The sequence below is a fragment of the Protopterus annectens genome, chromosome 5.part0 (assembly GCF_019279795.1).
Source record: "Protopterus annectens isolate FY-2018-M chromosome 5.part0, PAN1.0, whole genome shotgun sequence".
NCBI lineage: Eukaryota > Metazoa > Chordata > Ceratodontiformes > Protopteridae > Protopterus > Protopterus annectens.
This window is the reverse complement of record NC_056735.1, coordinates 1,075,626,594-1,075,648,939: the sequence shown is the minus strand read 5'-3', so window position 1 is coordinate 1,075,648,939 and position 22,346 is coordinate 1,075,626,594. Positions and strand designations below refer to the sequence as shown.

At 41.1% G+C, this 22,346-nt stretch overlaps 1 protein-coding gene across 1 annotated transcript in view; it reads left to right on the top strand.

Annotated features, from left to right (window-relative positions):
* LOC122802322 (interleukin-18 receptor 1-like) overlaps positions 1-22,346 on the top strand; it is a 977,051-nt gene that overhangs the window by 177,914 nt on the left and 776,791 nt on the right. The gene's annotated exons all lie outside the window — the stretch shown is intronic.

Genomic DNA, 22,346 nt, shown 5'->3' with positions numbered 1-22,346 from the left:
ATGTGTACGCACTTTATTTACAACTCTTTGTTATTTGTATAGTCTTCTGGCCTGGGTAGTGATTGAAATTGGTTATGTAGCAGCCCACCACCCCAATTAATAAACCATAACTAACTAGCTAACTAACTATGTGCAATAAAGTTTGGATGATATATATGATGGTGTGTTCATGTAGTCCTTTATATGCGAGGCAAACATCTACACAATGAAAACAAAGGATAGGTGTTCACTTGAGTGACATTAAATCCAAAACGGAGAGGAAACAAACCTTATAAGCACACATTAGTACATCCAATAGCAATATATACATTACTGAGAATTGATAGTTTGCATATTGACACTTACTGAGGAGCATGAACTTCTAGATAGGAAAGAAATGTAATGAATAATTAATTGTCAGACTATATACAAGCTGGGAACGAATGAACATTTTTGAGCTAAAAATGTAAACATCTTTTCTACACAATTTAATTTTTAAATTGGTATAAGGCAATTGTAGTATATGGCTGATTACTGAGGAAAAAATATTGTTCACTTGTATTACTTTTGGTTAACTATTTAATACCATTTATAAGTATCTGTATATACACTCTTACATGTGCTTTGTTTGGGATTTATCATTCATGCTTAACATTGCTGAGATTTATGAACAGTGCAAAAACATTTATGAACAGTCCAAAAACAGTACATATATTACATGATTACTTGATCATTTTTGTAATGTTTGGGTTATACCATTTTATAACTGCTATTATAACTCTTCTTGATTTGCATTTCATGCACAGTCAACTGATAAAGCTGCTGTCTGTTTCGTATTGCAACTGATTAAAACATTTTCTATATGTATATATTCTTTACTTTAAATTATATTTATGTCCAGCTGGAAATTTTTTCTCAATAATTACAGTATAATGTATAAAACACTAAGGGGAAAGTTAATAAAGCCTACATGGTCTTATTTCTGTGTAGGCATCATGGCATGTTATTACATGAAAGTAAGCAGGTTTGTGATCCAGTAAGCAGTTCTGAGTGGTGTGCACAAGTGCACCAACATGGGAAGTACCATGGCATGCAAATAACCCCATAAAGATGTGAATCTTATGCAAATGAGGCAAGTAGAGTGATGCAGCAAGCAGATAGGCAACCCTGCAGACCCTGTGTCAGTGTCCATAGTGTACATGAAAAAAATATGTGTACAGGATATCAGACAGACAACAGATGCTGTAAAAATGCAGGTAGATGATCAGAAATGGCACAGCACATACAGATATGACCAAAATTATCCACTGTGTGTTCAAAATGTAAGGGAAATAATTTAACATAATTTTATTTTTTTAATGATCTGGGTATGTTTGAGCAGTGTGCCACAGTGCACAAACATACTTTTATGAAAAAAATAAAATAAAAAAGAGTGGAAAAAACACAATTACTAGTATGTGACAAAAATGTATTATAGGACCCTGCCTGGAATCATGTAGTTTCCAGGTTGTGTGCACGGATCCCTATGCAAATGAGTTGGAGTTACTGAATAGCATAAATGGGTATCTGTGTCTTCATATCCCTCCTGTGTAGGCACAGAACCATGTTGGTTTTCACAGAAGAGGTAGCAGACATCACGATGGGGTGTGTCTTAGGACTTGTAAGCTCATTGGAGCTCAGCTGCACCTGTTTGTGCAGTGCGCCGCTGTTCTCAGCAGGGGGATGTGCACACTGGCTTCTAAGCATTATTTACCTTCTGGGTGTGTGTTTCCATGGCTTACTGTTGTGCTGAGCATGACCTATCAAGGAGTGTGTACAGTGACTGCTAGGCTTTGTTTACATATGCAGCGCTGCTTGTTTCCACATGTTTGCATGGTGCGCCACATTGCTGAGAGTATCTAAAAAGCAATGATGTATTAATTACTTGTGACCCTTGTTTAACTTAAACTAGGGCCAGTAAACAATGTTAATGATATACTAGGCAGGTGGAATGCATCATAGGTAGCCAATCACACAGTTGGCACCTGCAGTAGATCACCATAAAGTATGCATACACCCTACATTCTGATTTTTCACCCATACTCTACACCATTAGAGTACAGACTTGGGAATTTTAACTGAAAAAATGCTAGGGGCTGCTGCAGATCTGCTACATCTGTATGTGCTACACACCAAAGTCAATGCTGCTGATGGTGCCACTGACAATAGGCCTAGGTAAAGAAGGATAAGAGTGTTCAAAACCAAGGTAACCTTCCAGGAACTACAGAAGCTGGAGATTGTAAAGCACTACAGGGTGGACAGGGACATACTACAAGAACTCACTGAGCTCTGTCACCATCAACTCAGACCCAGAGCCAACAGAGGGGAACCCATCCCAGTGGAAACAAAGGTATGTGTAGCTCTTAGGATAATAGCCACAGGTACCTTCCAGAGACCAAATGGGGACATGATGGGGATCTCACAAGCATCAGCACCCAGGGAAATCCACCAGTTCCTGGATGCCGTACTATCACATGCCAGTGAGCACATTATTTTTTCCTCACCCCTGAGACAAGGGCCAGCAATATACAACACTTCTACCATGTAGCACACTACCCTGAGGTGGTGGGTGCCATAGATTGCACTCATGTACCCATCAAGGCACTATCTGGTGAACAGGGTAGAATCTATGTCAAAAGCAACGGGTACAACTCTATCAACTCCCAGGGCATTTTCATGAATGTGTGTGCTGGCAGCTCTGGTAGTTATCACAACTCCCATATCTGGCATACATCACAACTGTCGGGCATTTTATGTGGGACAAACGTCCCGACCCTTTAAAACAAGGGTCGGGGAACATTAAGTGACATTAAAAATAAAAAGGGGTTTGACTTCTCTATTTAAACATATGCTAAAACATTCAACTGGGTCTTTCAGCTTCATGGTTATTGACCGTATCAGATCTAGGAACAATGAGGCTCATGTATTAGATGAATTGTTAACAAATAAAGAAAAAATGTGAATAATTAAATTGGAAGCCTTGTTCTCACCTGGGTTGAATGACCAATTTTGAATGTATTTTATAAAAAAATTGTAAATTTGTAGTGGAATATTGTTCCTTTCTTGTATAGTTAGTTACTTTTGAGATATGAAAATATATATATTTATGTTATTCATATTTGTATTAATATGTTAGTATTCTTTGTGTACACTAGAGGATGCTACCAGATTGCATATAAAGGATATGTTAATGATCAAGTAATTTTTTCACTTTTTTGAAGTGTGGTTGCAGAAGAAGGTTTTTGCCAAAACCGGTATAACCATACTGGTTACTATGGAATAGTATTTTGACCTTTTTGGTCATGGAATAAAATTATTTTGTTAAACAAGGCCACATGAGGATGTTGGGTGCTGGCTTCTTTTCTTTTTGCTGTTCATATGGTATAGCCGTGCACCAGCCATATGTGCAGGTATTTCGTTGTTGGTTGGTCTCTTCTGTTTCCTGCTGATGGCTTCTCTGGTGTGGACATCCTCTGTCTGAAGTTCCATGCGGTTTACAGCATCTTCATTTTAATTCACTTGGTTGAATACGAGAATAGGAACTACTACAAGATTGAGAGGCTCTACGTTTTTGTGCATTTTGAAACAACATTTTTGTCACTTTAAGTTTGATATTTGGTCAACTTCTTTTCTGTCAAGCAGCTTAACGGGTACTGCATTTTCGATTCATTAATGTGAGTTACTTGGATCAATGTGATTAGAAGAATCTTCTTAGCAGTTTGGTTTCAACTTTATTATGGGTATTTTATTCTTTGGGACATTATTTAAACTTTGGTTATGGTGAAGTGGACTTAGATATTGAAAACGGAATCCGTATATTGCTTTATGAATGTTTCATTTAGAGCAGTATTTATTTTTTTTTAATTATAGTTCGGGACATTGACATTTTTCAACACCTTTCACTTTTTCTTCGGTTTGGAACTGGGTGGTTTATGCGATAGCAACAGTTTCATTTCAACTATTGAGTGATTAACTTTGTTGCAGTTTAAGTCAAGGATTCCTTTTTGGTGGCATTTCCTTTCAAAGGCCGGATTGGATTTATCGGAAGATGATTGGGACATAGAACATTTTTCTACATATGTTAAAAAACAATATTGAGTTTATGGTTGTGTATTTAAATGGAGGTTCTGCTAATTTCTTTGGAGTGCCTTTTCTATTTGGATGCATATGCTGTGGGCTCTTTTAAAAAATAGTTTTGAGGCCTACTTATTTATATCTGAAGGATTAAAATCAGTGCTCAAGAGTCAGAACAAGTTTGATTTTTCATTTATATTTTTTATACATTATGTGTAATTATATGCATTTATCATTAGGGTTTGTATACTTTGGGATATTTGCATATTTATGGTTTTATTTTAAGGTATTCTGGCTCATTTAAATGAAGGTCAGGGCAACATATAATATTTTATATATGCCTAGCACATTATCCAGTTTATGATTGCATGCTTGATATATAGGTTTTGTTCAATTCTTGGGGCAAAAATATTATGGTGCATATTACAGACTCCTTATTTTTGAGGGTCGATTATGTTTCTATCTGAGGGGTTGATATCAGTGCTAATGAGTTTGCATAAGCTGGATTTCGGTTTGCACATCATGTGTTAATAACTCAATATTATCATATGTCCCAAACATTTGGGCTTATATATGCCAATGTGGACAACAGATTTTCTATTGTTCAATGTAGGTTTTTTGTATACTATCAAGTGTTGGAGCTTGTGCACAGTGTGCCTGTATTTTCTATTTTTTTTATAACAAATATTGAGCATATGGTTGCAAGTTCTACATTAGGTGATCTTTTTGTGTACAAATTTATATTAGTTCAATATATAAGGCTATTCGGCCTATATATTCAATTACATCTGGGATCCTTGCTTGAGGGTTTGAAAATAGTTAGACCAATATTGAATAAACTATCCAAACCAATGGGTCTTTGACCTAGTGGGTGGATCAAGTATTATTGAACAGTTTTTGACAGTTGCCTATTTTGGGTGGAGTGCTGGACTCCAGATATGATTATATGATTAAAGGGTATATTTATTTTGGAGTTTGTTTGCCATAACACCATTGACCAAATTTATATTAGGTTTATCCACTGTCACAGTCATTATTTTGGATTTACTTTTGGTCGTTTTGGGTTACGTAGCAGGTATAGGTTGCCTAAGTGGATTACTAAAGGGCCAAGGAAACATTATATTAAGATTGTTTTTGGTTTGTTGATTTGTCTTTTATCAAACCAGCTTTTGGATTACCATTGAGATTAGGCAACCTCTTTTCCCTGGTCTGGGGTGATGTTTATTGGCTATTATTGTACCCATGTTGGCCATTTTTTGATGCCTTGTGTTGGTAAAGAGAATTATATTAGCATTATATATGGACTTTCTACTAAAGGGCCAAGGAAACATTATATTAAGATTGTTTTTGGTTTGTTGATTTGTCTTTTATCAAACCAGCTTTTGGATTACCATTGAGATTAGGCAACCTCTTTTCCCTGGTCTGGGGTGATGTTTATTGGCTATTATTGTACCCATGTTGGCCATTTTTTGATGCCTTGTGTTGGTAAAGAGAATTATATTAGCATTATATATGGACTTTCCAATACTTAGGCTTTACAATATATATGACAGTTTAGAAACCAAATTCTATTTTGACATTTGTGAGCAGTGGCTTTTTAGTTGTGAATTATTTGTTTTGGTCAATGATGGATTTGGCAACTCTTATAAAGGGTCTTCCATTGGACTCTGGGGATTTCAGTATTTTTGGCCTGGGGTCAGATAATACCAGTAAAGGTTCTGGAGTTCAGGACCCAATTCAGGATTGCAGATCCGCCTTTACCAAGCTGACTAAAAACCATACCACTCTTAGGAAAAATGTTTGGCACCTTAGACGTTTTAGGGCATACCAAAGGAGTAAAATTGTTCCAAGGGGATTAAGAACAAAGTTGCAACTTATGGTTACTGAACCAGATGAGTGCCTCCTGGCCCAATGGTTTGAGGCACAACAACAGGTTTCTATGACTTTTGTAAATATATTGACCAGTTATTATGAGAGGAAGGTGGAGGAACAAGTTGCTCATGTTATAAGTGCAAGTAAAGGGTTTGAGGAGTTTTCAACACTCCCATGTTATAAAAATTGTATTGATAAACTTGGTAAGGACTTGTTAGAATTGGACTCTGTTCTAAAGGAAAGAAAAGTTAAGGAGTTTACTCGTGATGTTGGAGATTATGATAGAGGTAAGCCCTTTGAGGTGCGTCCTAGGGTTAAATTTGTTACACCCATTCAAACCCCTAAAAAATCTAGAGCTTCTCGACCTAAGTCTATATTGAAGAAAAGGGATAGGGACTCTACAACATCTGGTGATGAATCATCATCAAATACAGATTGGGAGGATGGCCACACCAGAGTCTCGCCAGTTCCCAAGAGGAACAATTTGGAGCATAGTTTGGTAGGGGGGATCACTTTAGGCACAAATCTCAGAGACGAGGGGGCAGGAAGCATAAAAAATGCTATGGATCTTGGGGAGATTCTTCAAAATATGACCAAAATCTAGACACTGAGGTGAACAATGTGCATAACATATCTTCTGTTATATTGGATGAGCAACAACTTCAAGTCTTAAATAAAGGTTTAAGTTTTGTGCCAGGCTTCTTTGTTCAAGAGCATTATTTTGCACAAGATGTTGTTAATTTCTGCCACAATCTCAATTTAAAATCATTTTTTCACAATCTTGAGGGGAACAAGGTGGGTTCATCTGGCCCTACAAATTTTCACTTCAGGTCTTCACTATTCAAGCCACCAATGTTACCCACTGTACACATTTTTCAAAATGAAGTTCTCAAGGATTTACATTTGCATTTGAGTAAACAAAATATGATGAAGGATAATCTTAACAAACAGCAAAGATTATGTGTTGAAAATCTTGTTAATAATCAGGAAATTGTTATCCTGTCTGCGGATAAGGGTGGAGCAGTGGTGGTTCAGAATTTGGTAGACTATGATGCAGAGGCTGAGCAGCAATTACTTAAAAAATCTCATTATCAGGAAATGGTCTTTGATCCAACTAGCGAGTTCAAACAGGACATTGATCACTTCTTGGATTTAGCAGAAGAGGAGGGTATTATCACCAAGTATGTTTGTTATCATTTTAAGGTTGATCACCCCAAAAAACAGTATATTTACTTTTTTGCCCAAGATACATAAGGATCCCAATAGACCACCCGGTCGACTGATTGTTTCAGGCAGAGGCTCTTTGACTGAGCCTTTGTCTGAATTTCTAACACTACATCTGAAACCCTTATTACCATTGATACAGGCAAGGATACAGGACACGACTCCATTTCTTACCATTATATTGGATATGCAATTAGAGCCAGACTGGCTCCTATGTACTTTAGATGTCACCTCCTTGTATACAAATATCCCCCATTGGGCAGGACTCATTGCTTTGCAATATTGGTTAGATCGGGCTAATATGTACAAACCAGGCTTTAATACTCTTCTAATTTGCATGGCAGAATTGGTACTGACCCATAATGTTTTTTACTTCAAAGATAGGTATTTTTGGCAAATTCAAGGTACTGCTATGGGGGCTTTCTTTGCCCCCATTTATGCAGACTTGTTTATGGCGTACGTGGAGGAACAATTGATCTATGACATCAGTCACAACATTTATATGAACAAAATGGATATTTGGTGGAGATATCTTGATGACTGTTGGTTGGTGTGGAGAGCAGATGAGGAATTCTTGCTTGAATTTTTGGAATATTTGAATTACAATATGTGGGGTGTTGAATTTAAGTTAACTTACTGTAAGTCAGAGATCACCTTTTTGGATGTGTCCATTAGGAGAACAGAATTGGACACTTTGGAGAGTGAGGTATTCAGAAAGTTTCCACAGTTTAACACCCTGCTACATGCTACAAGCTTCCACCCACAACATGTCATCAGGAATATCCCCAAATCACAATTTCTCCGGATCAAGAGAATTTGTTCTAATTCCTCCACGTACGACCATCACCAACAAGATTTAACATCTAGATTTAAGAACAGGAGATATCAAGTAGGTGACATCACTAGGGCCAGTCTTTTTGCTAACTAACAGGATAGATCACAGCTATTGTCATATCGGGTCCGGGATACAGAAAAATCACAGGAGCTTAGATTAATTACAACTTATGGTAGAAATACTAAGAGTTTTATGAACATCATTCAAAGACATTGGCATCTATTAAGGTCAGATGATACCTTAAATAATTATATTAGGGAGCAATGTTCCTATTCCTTTCGGAAGGGGCGGTCATTGGGATCCTTATTTAGTCATTATAAAAGGGTATATGATCATGTTTCCAGTTCAATTAAACAAACTACAATAATTGGTCAACTGACATTAGGCTGCTATCCATGTGGCCACTGTACCTATTGTCCAGGAGTGTTAAAGACAAATAGTTTCACTTCTCATAATTCTCCACATGTTTACAATGTTTCATTTTTTGCTAATTGCAGTACTAGCTGGGATATTTATTTAGCCCAATGCAGCTGTCGGGCATTTTATGTGGGACAAACGTCCCGACCCTTTAAAACAAGGGTCGGGGAACATTTAAGTGACATTAAAAGTAAAAAGGGGTTTGAGTTCTCTATTTAAACATATGCACAAACATTCAAATGGGTCTTTCAGCTTCATGGTTATTGACCGTATCAGGTCTAGGAATAATGAGGCTCATGTATTACATGAATTGTTAACAAATAAAGAAAAAATGTGAATAATTAAATTGGGAGCCTTGTTCTCACCTGGATTGAATGACCAATTTTGAATGTATTTTATAAAAAAATTGTAAATTTGTAGTGGAATATTGTTCCTTTCTTGTATAGTTAGTTACTTTTGAGATATGAAAATATATATATTTATATTATTCATATCTGTATTAATATGTCAGTATTCTTTGAGTACACTAGAGGGCGATATCAGATTGCATATAAAGAATATGTGAATGATCAAGTAATTTTTTCACTTTTTTGAAGTGTGGTTGCTGAAGAAGGCTTTTGCCGAAACCGATATAACCATACTGGTTACTATGGAATAGTATTTTGACCTTTTTGGTCATGGAATAAAATTATTTTGTTAAACAAGGCCACATGAGGATGTTGGGTGCTGGCTTCTTTTCTTTTTGCTATGCATCATAGCTGTACCAGATGTTTGCTGGGGAGGCATCCCACACAGCCATTTACTGGGGGATGCTGGCTATACCCTGGAAACATGGATGATGACACCCATCAGAAATGCACACACACCCACTGACGGGCACCATAATGAGGCACATGCACAAACTAGAAACATCATAGAATATGTGTTTGGGCTGATGAAGTCATGGTTCCAGTGCCTCAATATATCTGGTGGAGCCCTGCAGTACTCTCCAACCACATAGGTTCATAGGTTGGTACTAGGCTATTGGCCCTAGGGCCTATACAAGCATAGCCATAACAATTTCCTGGATATTTCTTCCACAATATTTACTTCCCTGGACCCCTGTTTAGCAGGGTGACTGACGTGATCCCCAGGGTGAATTTCCTATCTCCCATCCAATTGTCAAGGTTCCTTTTCATAGGTAGGTAGGATTATAGGTAGGTACTAGACTATTGGCCCTAGGGCCTATACAAGCCTAGCCAAAAAGGTACCCTGGTTTCACCACCCAAGAAAATTATTTTCCTGTGCCCCTGTAAAGCAGAACCACAGAAGTGATCCCCGGGGTGAATTTCCTATTATAGGTACATACTAGGCTATTGGCCCTAATAGGTTAGTACTAGGCTAACTGCCCTTGTGAGCCATTTTAAGCCTAGCCAATTATCCCTTGTGAGACTCAAACCCTGCACTTTGTGTTTATAAGGCAAACACCTTAACCATTAGGCCACCCTCCCAATTGAAGAAGGCAAAGGAGGCACTCTGCTTGACATGCATGGGTAGTCTCTTCCAGAGTATGGGGAGTCTCTGAGTGAGGAACCTATACCTCCAGCATGTTTTGTTCATTGTGATGACAAGGTTTAGATCCCTGGAGTGTGTGGCTCTGAGGGATTGGGATTTCTTTAAGTAGAGCATGTCCAACATCTCAGGGTTTGACATGGCCTTGTAAAACAGAGATCATCTCTAAGTAGGCGATATGCCACAGACTATAACTGGAGTTTTTTTAGACAGTCAGCATAGGGCATCTGCTTTAGGTCTGTGATTCTTTTAGTGAGGTATTTCTGCAGCCTATCCAGCTGTTGCAGATGTCTTGTGAGGTACATACCAAATGGGGCGTTGTACTCTATAATGGGTCTAATGAGGGATGAATACAGTGGGACAATGACCTCCTTTTTCCTGGATGAAAAACCCTTAGTGATGAAGTGTGTCACACAGAAGGATTTCCTGACTGTTGTGGTGATGTGGTTATCGAAAGTGAGACCACTGTCCACCTGTGTCCCTAAGTCTCTCATCACACTTTTGGTGTTTAGTGTACTGCCATGTATGTGGTAATTCATGGGTGCATGTTTTTTCCCAAAGGGGATAACTATACATTTCTTAGCATTAAGCTTGAGCCCATGGCTCTGGCACCAAGCATCTGTTTCTGTATGTGCCATGCTACACAATATGATCCCATGGAAACAGCTGCAGCAGGATCAGCAAAAGGAAGGGATACACAGGCCCCACCAGTGCCTAGGTCACAACAGCCACACGCAAAAGGACTCGGGGGAGGATCCCCCTGATGATGCCCCTGTAGGCAGACGTAGGCATTCCCAGTACACCCTGGCATTGGCTGATAGATGATGTATAGCACATTCGCTGACAACCTAGGGCCCTAGGGACTGACACCTTACTCCTACTCACATACATATAGTAAATGTGTTGATACCAGGCAATCCACACAACCTGTACCTATTCATGTATTGGTTGTGTATGGTTTGCATCACACAGAGTCAGCCCTGAACAACAGGTCTCTCAACCACTGCCCTCAGAAGGTACATCTCTCAGCTACACACTATTTGTAAGGATTACTATGATATATCATATGTATGGGTCTGCTGCTGTTATGCAAGGAAGTATAGTGGGCTAATTGGACAGATGTAACATCCACATGGGACTATAGATATTCAGTCCAGTAGTATGTGCTCCTTAATAGTCACTAGGCTTCATGGTTGGAATATTCACCACATCAGTCAAGGGAGATGTTAAACAGTGGGCTCACATAATATTTGGACAACTGTATATCCCAGCAGATCATGTGTTCTTGTTCCTCCACCCCCAGCACAGCAGTGTACCCATAAAACTCCTTTAACAGAAAATCACCTAGGTATATCGGTGGACTAGACAATCTCAGTGCTGTAACATAGATATTGCTCACACTATTGTATGTCTCTCCACATGCAGCATAACAACGTATATATTTATGCTGTTGACTGTGTGATGAATGACTCCTCTCTCTGGTGAACTGAGTGGGTCAGTGGACTACGGAGGCTAGCATGGCTAATGGTGTTGATGATTCTAATCTGGAATTATTCACATCTTTTGCATGTGAGGTAGTACTATGTTGGTGTTTTAACAGATTATCATACCTCTTACTGCAAGAAATCTGGACAAAGCCAATTAGCTTGGAGGGACAAATATTGTCCTCATCTTCTTCTTCTTCTTTTGGCTGCTCCAATTAGAGGTCGCCACAGTGGATCATCTGTTTCAATTTCTTTTTGTCCTCTGCATCTTGCTCTGTCACACCAACTACCTGCATGTCCTCTCTCACCACATCCATATACCTTATCTTAGGCCTTCCTCTTTTCCTGTTACCTGGCAACTTCATCCTTAGCATCATTTTCCCAATATACTCTGCATCCCTCCTCAGCACATGTCCAAACCAATGTAATCTTGCCACTCTGGCTTTGTCTCCAAACCTTCCAACCTGGGCTGAACCTCTAATATACTTATTCCTAATCCTGTCCACCCTTGTCAGAACCAATGCAAGTCTTAACATCTTTAACTCTGCCACGTCCAGCTCTGACTCCTGCCTTTTAGTCAGTGCCACTGTCTCCAACCCATATAACATAGCACGTCTCACTACCCTCTTGTAGACTTTCCCCTTTCACTCTTATTGGTACTCGTTTGTCACAAATCACTCCTGACACTCTTCTCCACCCACTCGATCCTGCCTGTACTCTGTTCTTCACCTCTCTTCCACACTCACCATTACTCTGAACTGTTGATCCCAAGTATTTAAACTCATCCACCTTCGCCACCTCTACTCCCTGCATCCTCACCATTCCTCTAACCTCCATCTCATTCACACACATATATTCTGTCTTAGTCCTGCTGAACTTCATTCATCTTCTCTCTCTAGAGCATATCTCCACATCTCCAGAGTCTCCTCCATCTGTTCCCTACTCTCACTATAGATCACAATGTCATCTGCAAACATCATAGTCCATGGGAACTCCTGTCTGATCTCGTCTGTCAACCTGCCCAACACCATTGCAAATAAGAAAGGGCTCAGAGCTGATCCTTGATGTAATCCCACCTCCACCTTAAGCGCATCCTTCACTCCTACTGCAGACCTCACCGCTGTCACACTACCTTCGTATATATCCTGTACCACTCTTACATACTTCTCTGACACTCCCGACTTCCTCATACAGTACCCCAACTCCTCTCTAGGCACCCTGTCATAGACTTTCTCTAAGTCCACAAAGACACAATGCAACTCCTTCTGACCTTCTCTGTACTTCTCCATCAGCACTCTCAGAGCAAACATCGCATCTGTAGTGCTCTTTCCTGGCATGAAATCATACTGATGATCACTAATCATCACCTCCCTTTTTAACCTAGCTTCCACTATTCTTTTCCATAACTTCATGCTGTGAATGATCAGTTTAATCCCACTGTAGCTATTACAGCTCTGCACATCACCTTTATTCTTAAAAATCGGTACCAAAACACTTTTTCTCCATTCTTCAGGCATCCTCTAACTTTCCAAGATTTCATTAAACAATCTAGTTAAAAACTCCACTGCCATTTCACCTAAACATCTCCATGCATCCACAGGTATGTCATCTGGACCAACAGCCTTTCCATTCTTCATTCTCTTCATAGCTATCCTTACTTCCTCCTTGCTAATCCACTGCACTTCATGATTCACTATCCGCACATCATCCAACCTTCTGTGCCTCTCATTCTCTTTATTTATTAGCCCTGCAAAGTACTATTTCCATCTGCTCAACACACTCTCCTCGCTTGTGAGCACGTTTCCCTCATTATCCTTTATCACCCTTACCTGCTGCAGATCTTTACTAGCTCGGTCCCTCTGTCTAGCCAATTGGTACAGGTACTTTTCTCCCTCCTTAGTGTCCAACCTTTCATACAATTCCTCATACGCCTTATCCTTAGCCTTTGCCACCTCTCTCTTTGTCATGCTCCTCATCTCTTTATACTCCTGTCTATTTTCTTCATCTCTCTGACAATCCCACTGTTTCTTTGCCAGTCTCTTTCTCTGTATACTCTCCTGTACTTCCTCATTCCACTACAAGGTCTCCTTGTCCTCCTTCCTCTTTCCAGATGTCACACCAAGCACCTTTCTAGCCATCTCCCTTAATAGCTCTGCTGTAGTTACCCAGCTATTCGGTAACTCTTCACTTCCACCCAGTGCCTGTCTTAACTCTTCCCTGAACTCCACCTCACAATTACCCTTTTTCAATTTCCACTATTTGATCCTTGGTGCTGACCACACACTCCTCCTCCTTTTCTTGATCACCAATGTCATCCTACAAACCACCATCCTATGCTGCCTAACTACACTTTCCCCTGCCACCACTTTACAGTCTCCAATCTCCTTCAGACTGGCCCTTCTACATAAGATATAATCCACCTGTGTGCATCTTCTTCCACTCTTGTATGTCACCCTATGCTCCTCCCTCTTGTTAAAATATGTATTCACCACAGCCATGTCCATCCTTTTCACAAAATCCACTACCATCTGACCTTCTGCATTTCTTTGCTTAACACCATACCTACCCATCACTTCCTCATCCCCTCTGTTCCCTTCACCAACATGCCCATTGAAATCTGCTCCAATCACCATGCTCTCACCCTTGGGTATAGTCATCACCACTTCATCCAACTCACTCCAAAATTTTTTTCTCATTCATCGCACATCCAACTTGTGGAGCATAAGCACTAACAACATTCATCATTACACCATCAATTTCCAGCTTCATAAACATCACTCTATCCGACACGCTTTTCACCTCCAAAACACTCTTAGCAAACCGCTCCTTCAGGATAACCCCTACACCATTTCTCCTCCCATCCACACCATGATAAAACAATTTGAACCCACCTTCAATACACCTAGCCTTGCTCCCCTTCCATTTAGTCTCTTGCACACACAATATACCAACCTTCCTTCTGTCCATCATATCAGCTAGCTCTCTCCCTATACCAGTCATACTGCCAACATTCAAAGTTCTGACCATCACTACCATAGTCCTAGCCTTTACCTGCCTTCAGGCACGCCTTCCCCCTCTTCTCCTCCTAAGGCCAACAGTAGCCCAATTTCCGCCAGCACCCTGTTGGCCAACAGTACTGGTGGCGGCCATTGTTAACCCGGGCCTCGACCAATCCGGTATGTATATCTGTACTGTTGTCCGCATGTATGATTTGGAAAAATTTTATGCCGGATGCCATTCCTGACACAACCCTCCCCATTTATCAAGGCTTGGGATCGGCACAAAGAAAGGCACTGGCTTGTGCATCCCCAGTGACTGGGTTCATAAACCTAAAAAATCATGGGAAGTAAAGGTGTTGCATTATTACATATGTTCTGAAAGATATGACGTCTGCCACACACGTTTGTCTGTATGTAGTATAATATAGTGACATCAATATTCAGTAATTCACCAGAAGACCACAAATTGATGAGGAACAGACTGAACATATGAGTCAAAACTATTGACATTCTGTGGAAATCAGGACAATTGAGAGGTATGCAGACTGTCAGTCTATTGGTGGTGTAACATTACCAACCACAGTCACAGATTAAGTACAGCATATAGTTGGGGAATGCTCTGGACAGTTTGAGTGAAGTGCAGTACTGCAGAAACAAGGACAGATGTTCATGTCTGTGACATACAAAATCCCGGCCTAGGGTACAGGTAGGTGTGGAATGGAGTCATCTTATTAGTACTGACAGTCCCACTGGTCATGCCCATACACTTAGTTAAAATGAGTGCAATACTGTTGCCCCTTCATTGAAATGACTTGTTATGTAAAAATGTCTATACAGATAGATATATGTATACATATCCATCTGTCACTATCTCTCTTTCACATGCATAGTATATCTCTCATTATGGAGTGTCAAATAGATATGTACAGATATATATATAACTACATATATTAACATGATACATACACCCACCCATATATCTACATAGCACATATACATATCCTACACACAAATAGCTACAGTTATATATACATCCTTGTTATATACAGAAATATGTGTGTGGATCTCTGTATTGTCCAACGTAACTTAATAATGATGATTAAATCTCCACTATCACACAACCATACTGTTGCTCAAAGCATCCAAGCTAAGGGTACAACAGTACAAATTTCACTTATCCACAGAACCTGTGCCTGCTGGATGTCACCAAGTAGACAAGCACAGGTGAGCAGATGCTGTAATTTATAATGTTGTTAACGCATGTATGGACAAAGGCAACTTGTTCCTACCCACAGGTATGCCTGTGTAACTGCAAGCAACCACATATGGCCATAGGGGTAACTGTACACACAGAGCTAGGATAATTACAGTTATCCTACTGCTAGGATGCTAGATGCAGAAAACAGTATGAAGCAATATCACACAACAGGTCACAGATGTTGGTCAATGCAGGCCTAGTTTGTGTAATGCACAAGTACTGTGCCTGCGATTACATGTACAGTAGACTTAACATGTGGTGCATGCGATACGTGCTGTGATCCATAGTGTGTAAGACTGATAGGTTGGATTTCTAACCTCACTCCAGCTGACTTGGTGCATGATTGTGTGTGTTTGCATCCTCCTGCAAATGAACAGACATGAGCTATCTACCTGCAATGGTTATGCACTTTTTGGTCCTGTAACTTGCTGCTGGCTTTCACACTGCCCTCTTCTATAAGGCCTGATGATGTCAGCCACCTAAAGACTACCAGCTGACAGTGTAGTACCAGATGTATGCTGTGGCACATGTGATAAATACAGTGATCTATAGTATGTAAGACTAGATAAGTAAGGGGTTCTAATTTCACTCCAGCCCACTTGGCATGTGTGCATATATCCATATGGCATAGCCTAGATGTATGTAGGGTTTTGCACAGTTTTATTTGCAGTGGGTGTGGCCTCCCAAAGGAATGACCACAACAAGGCCTGCATATGTCATCAAGCATAATATGTCCTAAAATGATAGTCCTAGCAGACATGAGGTGTGCTGCATGCACCAAGTACTGTAATCTGTAGTATGTACCATTACATAGGTAAGTGTGCACACCTACGTACAGCCAACCTGCACTACATGTGTGCCTTGGCATATCCTGTACACACTGATTGGAAGTGGTGCTAGCCTCAATGTGGCCATGTGCGAGTGAGCCTGTCACAGCATTGTACAACATATTATGGAGCCATGGGATGTATGGATTGAACACAGAGAGTACTGTAACCTTCGACTCTCACTGGTCAGAATGATATGGATGCTTTCACTGCTGTACAACCAATACCGACAGGTTTGGGGCATACATCCCAGACTGGCACTGGTATACGGAATGTGGCAGTCATCACAGCTGTCACTGTGTGAAATGACACCCTCACCATGTCACTACACAGGATATCATGCAATGGTATCAGCCACACAAGTTCCAAGCTATACTACCACACATTGTAGAGAACATGTCCTGTGGAGTCCATGTAAGGACTGTACATGTGTAGTCTGTCTCAGAAATGCTTTGGAGGAGATGCGTATGGCTCTATACAAGGAAATGTCAGTTCTCACTGTGTAAACCCCGTGTATCCATGACAGGACTAACACATGTGTCACCTGTGCTGCACACCAACAACATCAGTGTGGTATGCATAGTACATGCTGGTGAGACAGGTATGTAACACAGGCAGTACACCCTATATGAAAGCATGTCATGCACACATCTGCTGTGACACACATCATGTGCAGGTTAGACATTGGGATGCAGAACACAACAAACATAACTGTTGCCAGGCAACTGTTGGTACTGGACACAGGATATATGCAGATGCGTCATCTCCATAAAAACCCTGGTGGCACTTATGAAGGGTATCAGACCTCATACATGAGTAGGCTGAATGCCAACATTGTCCTTGTTAGCCTGTTATACACATATGAATGGAGCCATGCAGTTATAGTGCTGTACCTTGCTGATGACATAGGTCCACTGTGCTGACATGCCATCCTGTGCTACATTATTTCTGTTGTGTATCCATAGGTTATCCTAACATACACTTGTAACAGAAATGTAAACAGGGCCTTGGCACACCTGTCATTGTGTAACTATACAGCCAATTCAACAACATACAACATAAGAACAACATAAGGTACACATATGTATGTGGTGTACACGTGATAAATGCCAGCATACAGTATCTCTCATTAACCACTGCAAGTGGGATGGTGAACCAGCACATGTACATGTTAAGTAATATAGTCACCCTGTGCATCAGACACATACCTTCATTTCCCTGCATCAATGTCAAGGATAACAGGGATGTGGCACAGGTATCATCACTTGCACAGGGTGCTGTGTGGAGATGCAAGAGGTCTAGGCTGGCCCACATGGTAGACAGCATGAGTGTGAGTCAGGTGGGAGCATGTAAGGTGGACCATGGAGAGGTGCTGTGTGTGTCTATAACTGACCTACATTTGACAGTGGTGTTTGAGTGTGTGCATGCATACAGTCAAGCTCAGTGCTAGCCCTGCCAACCCTACACATGGGTATGTTGGACAGCTGTGGACAACACATGGTAGAGTTGACAGTTCACAATATCTGGCCCCAAACACAGGAACTAGCTCTGCCAGCAGCTGCACTGGCACCTCCATGCCCAAGGTCAGAAGCAGTGCTAGTACCTGATGGTGAGTGCAGTCTGTTCAGACTGTGTCCCCCATGGGACCACCAAGAACCATGAGCCCATGGCCTGCCATGTCATGGTGTGGACAGTACTCCCCCCTCTGTAGCACTAAATGTACTGCCACTATGGGAGGGTGGGTGTGCACGACCCCATGGATTATCAGCAGATGGTGTTGCTGACCTACATCCATGGGTCTGATGCTCAACTCCAACTACATGTTCCAGCACAATGTGCAGTCCAAGACAGACACTGTCTCAGCCCACTGTCTGTGCACTGCATCAGTCAACTGTAATTGAAAAACAACACATAAAACTCAGTACAACTGCCTTCACCATTATATGGAAATACACATTTTACTGCCTAATGTATTTGCCTTCAACCTGTTGTATTTTAAAAGGCATTTTAGATTCCTTGCCTCATTTAAACCAGGAGCCTTATCTGCTCTTATCTATAACTGCCAAAGTGTATCTGTTTTCTGCACTACAGTCCTGTGACTACCCCTTCCCAAAACCTTAGCTACCTCATCCAGACTGGCATTTAATAACATCTTATGCTGTTTACACACATAACTACATGTACATATGGTATTATTCTGGCCCTTAACATTACTAGACTGTAATTGTTCCTTAACAAAACAAATGTCATACTTACCAGGGGCAGGACCATGGCCTTGACCAATGTTTGACAGACCTGTGAAAAGTTGAGGGTGGGTTAATGTCAGTACCACTGCATGTTGCACACAACAAGATAATACATCCATATATCACAAATTTACAGTAGATACTGTGTTACTTGTTGTATTGGTCCAAATCTGTGTATGAGTGTGTACCTGTGGTTACACCCCCCCAAGAAACAAAAACCTTACCCTCACATATAAGTATCTACAACCTGACACACTGACTGCTACAGTAGTGCAATGCTGATCACAGTAAGCTTACCTGCATGTTCCTCAGCTGTGGAAACTGTGGCTCCCACCTCCATGATGTACGGTGTGATGGATGCCTGGGAACTATCGTGTGTGCCTAGGTACACCAGGAATTCCTCAGTGGCTGAGAATTGCTGTTCTGCTGCATGCCCTCCACTGGTGACAGCATGATCCCTGGCTATATCCATTGCTCGTCGATGTGCAGCATCGATCATATCGGTTGTCCGGTGTTGGACCTGCTCATATGTCCTACCTTGCTGGCCCATGGCATTAACGTCATGGACAAGGTCTGACCACAATGTGACCCACTGTTCCCTATTAAGTATCCCCTGGATAGCAGGATGTCATGATGCTGCCTTAGTCCTTGCAAGATTATCTAATTTTCTGTCTCCAAGAAGGGTGGGTGTCTTCTGTGGTACATAATTCCTGAATGACAACACAAGGGGAACACATTACAGGATCATAATACATGGATGTCCACTATGTACCAATACAGCAAGAGCAAAATGGCTGACACTATCCACTGCTTGCTCACACATGTCATACCCCACAGTGTGACAACATGCAACATGTGTGGATCAAACTGAGATAGTATCAATATTGAGATATTTTCCTGTGTGTCATGAGAAATTCAGCTGTATGATCATACACCCAACACTCCAGTCTATGGTGGTGTATCTACTAAGGCCAACCACCCAATAATATGTCATAAGACTAGAGCCAGACAAAAAGCAGTGTGCTATTACAACCACTATGAAGGGGCAGTCCAACTACAGCAGTGTGCCACAATGACAAAGTGCAATGTAACCTTGGAGTATTATACATTCCCTGTAATTGTAAGTCAACAGGGTATCATTAACATGTCATTACCACAGGTCTATGACTGGCTTACTACTGTAATCCCTATTCCCCATACTGCTATTCTTCCATCTGAATCCTGTTATACAGAGAAAACAGTTATATACCTGCTAGAGTGCAGTACTTTTCCGTTAAACTGTGTGTGTAGTAATGTTCTACAAAGGCATGCTCTGTGTGAGTAAGGTCTTATACAGAATGGTTCTGCATAGCCAGCCGCCAACCTTTTAAACATGCTCCCCATCAGCAGGTGAATAGCTCTAAACCATTCTGTGGTTCTGAAATGCTAATTGCAGCCAAATCAGTTGAAATGCACTATCATTAGCCAATGACATGCAACCACTGTGCAATTTATAAGGCCTTCATGTAGACCTGAGCCCCTTTCTTAGCTGTTGAGATGGACACTACTGGGGTGAGAAGATTACATCATCACAGAGGGTAGGTCTGTAGCATACATAGAGTTGTAGTCATTTAACAGACTGAGCTATTGAGTTGCTGCTAGAGCAAGTGTACTTGCAAGCTATATGTGCACACATACAGGCTGTGACAAACATTTTCTACATCCATAAGTATGTGCATGGCTTTATATAGATGTATTTCTGCTCCAGAGTCCCAGCTGAACCTGTATTTTGCCATGAATGCCTTAGCAGGTGACTTTTTACATGTTGCTGATAAAAGGTCACATTTACCTGCTATCACAGGTCTCAGTTACTTCTATTATCATATGTCTGGCTGTCTAGTGGTGTACTATTGCACCAGAGTCCAAGGTACACTCCCATTTTTTCCATTACTTTTTATTCCAGTTTGTGCAGTGTAGCGCAGCAGTCAGCTTTGCTGGGACATGCTTAATGATTGTAATTGGCAATAACTATATTTAGTTTAAACCACCTGTTTTAGATAAGAGTTGCATGGCTTGGCAGGTTAATGCAGTGTACTGCAGATGTAAAGGTGTTTATTTTGTACATGTGACTTACAATGTTAAAAGCACATATACTACTTATAGCTCTATTTAGCTGAGCTAAGCGATGCTGCACAACACAGGCTCCATGCAGGTCCATGCTAACAAAGTATAAAGAAAAGAAAAAGGGGAGATAGGAAAGTGGTGAAATGGTGGCAAGCAGAGGGAAAATATACTGAAAGGCAGGGAGGGATGTGCAGGAAGAGTGTAGGAAAGAACCATAGCTATCCATTTCTTGTAAAGCAGCAATTGTGCACTTTGACAGATTTGTACATGAATTTGGATTTTCAAATCCCAGAGAGACAGGTGAGGACAACATAACTGCATTGTCAAGCCAATTGAACCAAATTATGTGTGTCCAGTGAACACTTGTGCAAAATGGACAGCTATGTATGGGACAATATATATATATATATATATTTTTTAGGTGACAGTTGAATGTGGGGTAAGGGCCATTGGTACATGTGGGGGAGGTAAGTTGGGTAGGTCAGGATGCATTTGCAAACTGACAAGACAGACAAGACAGCAGCCAGGGCTGTTGTGTGGTACATGAGGGGGGTGAGTACCTTTAACGGGGAGGGTGTTGTGGAATCTGAGCCCCATGTGCTTCCAGATGGCAGTAGCATGACTCACGTCCCCACCCATGGGACTGTCGGCACTGTTCCTTCACTGTCCCATGGGTGGCTGTACTGGAGGCTGGGCACCAGTGGGAAGCAGCCACATTAGGTCAGCCAGCATGCCCTCAATCCAGCTCAGGAATTGGGCATAACCACAGTGGAATAACCTGTGCACTGGGACTGGTAGCTTGTCACAGCTGACCACTCTCTCTCTGCCACCACTCCCAGAGGGGGACTGGGCCCATCCCCTGGGGCAGTACTACCCAATGCTGCAGGTAGTGCAGGGGCAGCAGGGGGTTCACCACTGGTGTGGGTCCCAGATGTGCTGGGACCCGGTGCCATGGCTGGTTGAGGCAAGGTAGGGGGATCAGCCAGGACCGGCCTACCTTGATGTGCAGGGGTCATGAGGTAAAGCAATATGTTATGGTTAGTAACAACCAAACCATTGTTCATATTAACAGAATGGAACATCATATTTATTAATCCAAATACATATTAATGTATATTATGTGCAACACAACCTAATATAACATAACAGTGAGTATGGTAACAGCATGTCAGTGTGAAGTAAACCATATGGCCAACAAAACAGTTTAACAAAATATGTTAATATTTAATCATAATAAAACATAACAATGATCAACCACATTTTCCAAAATATAGTTAGTGTAACAAAATAGGGCGGCCACGGTGGTGCAGCGGTTAGCATTGCCGCCTCACAGCAAGACGTTCTCCAGTTCAATTCTTGGCTGGGGTGCCTTCTATGCGGAGTCTGCATGTCCTCCCTGTGGTCGTGTGGGTTTCCTCCGGGTGCTCTGATTTCCTCC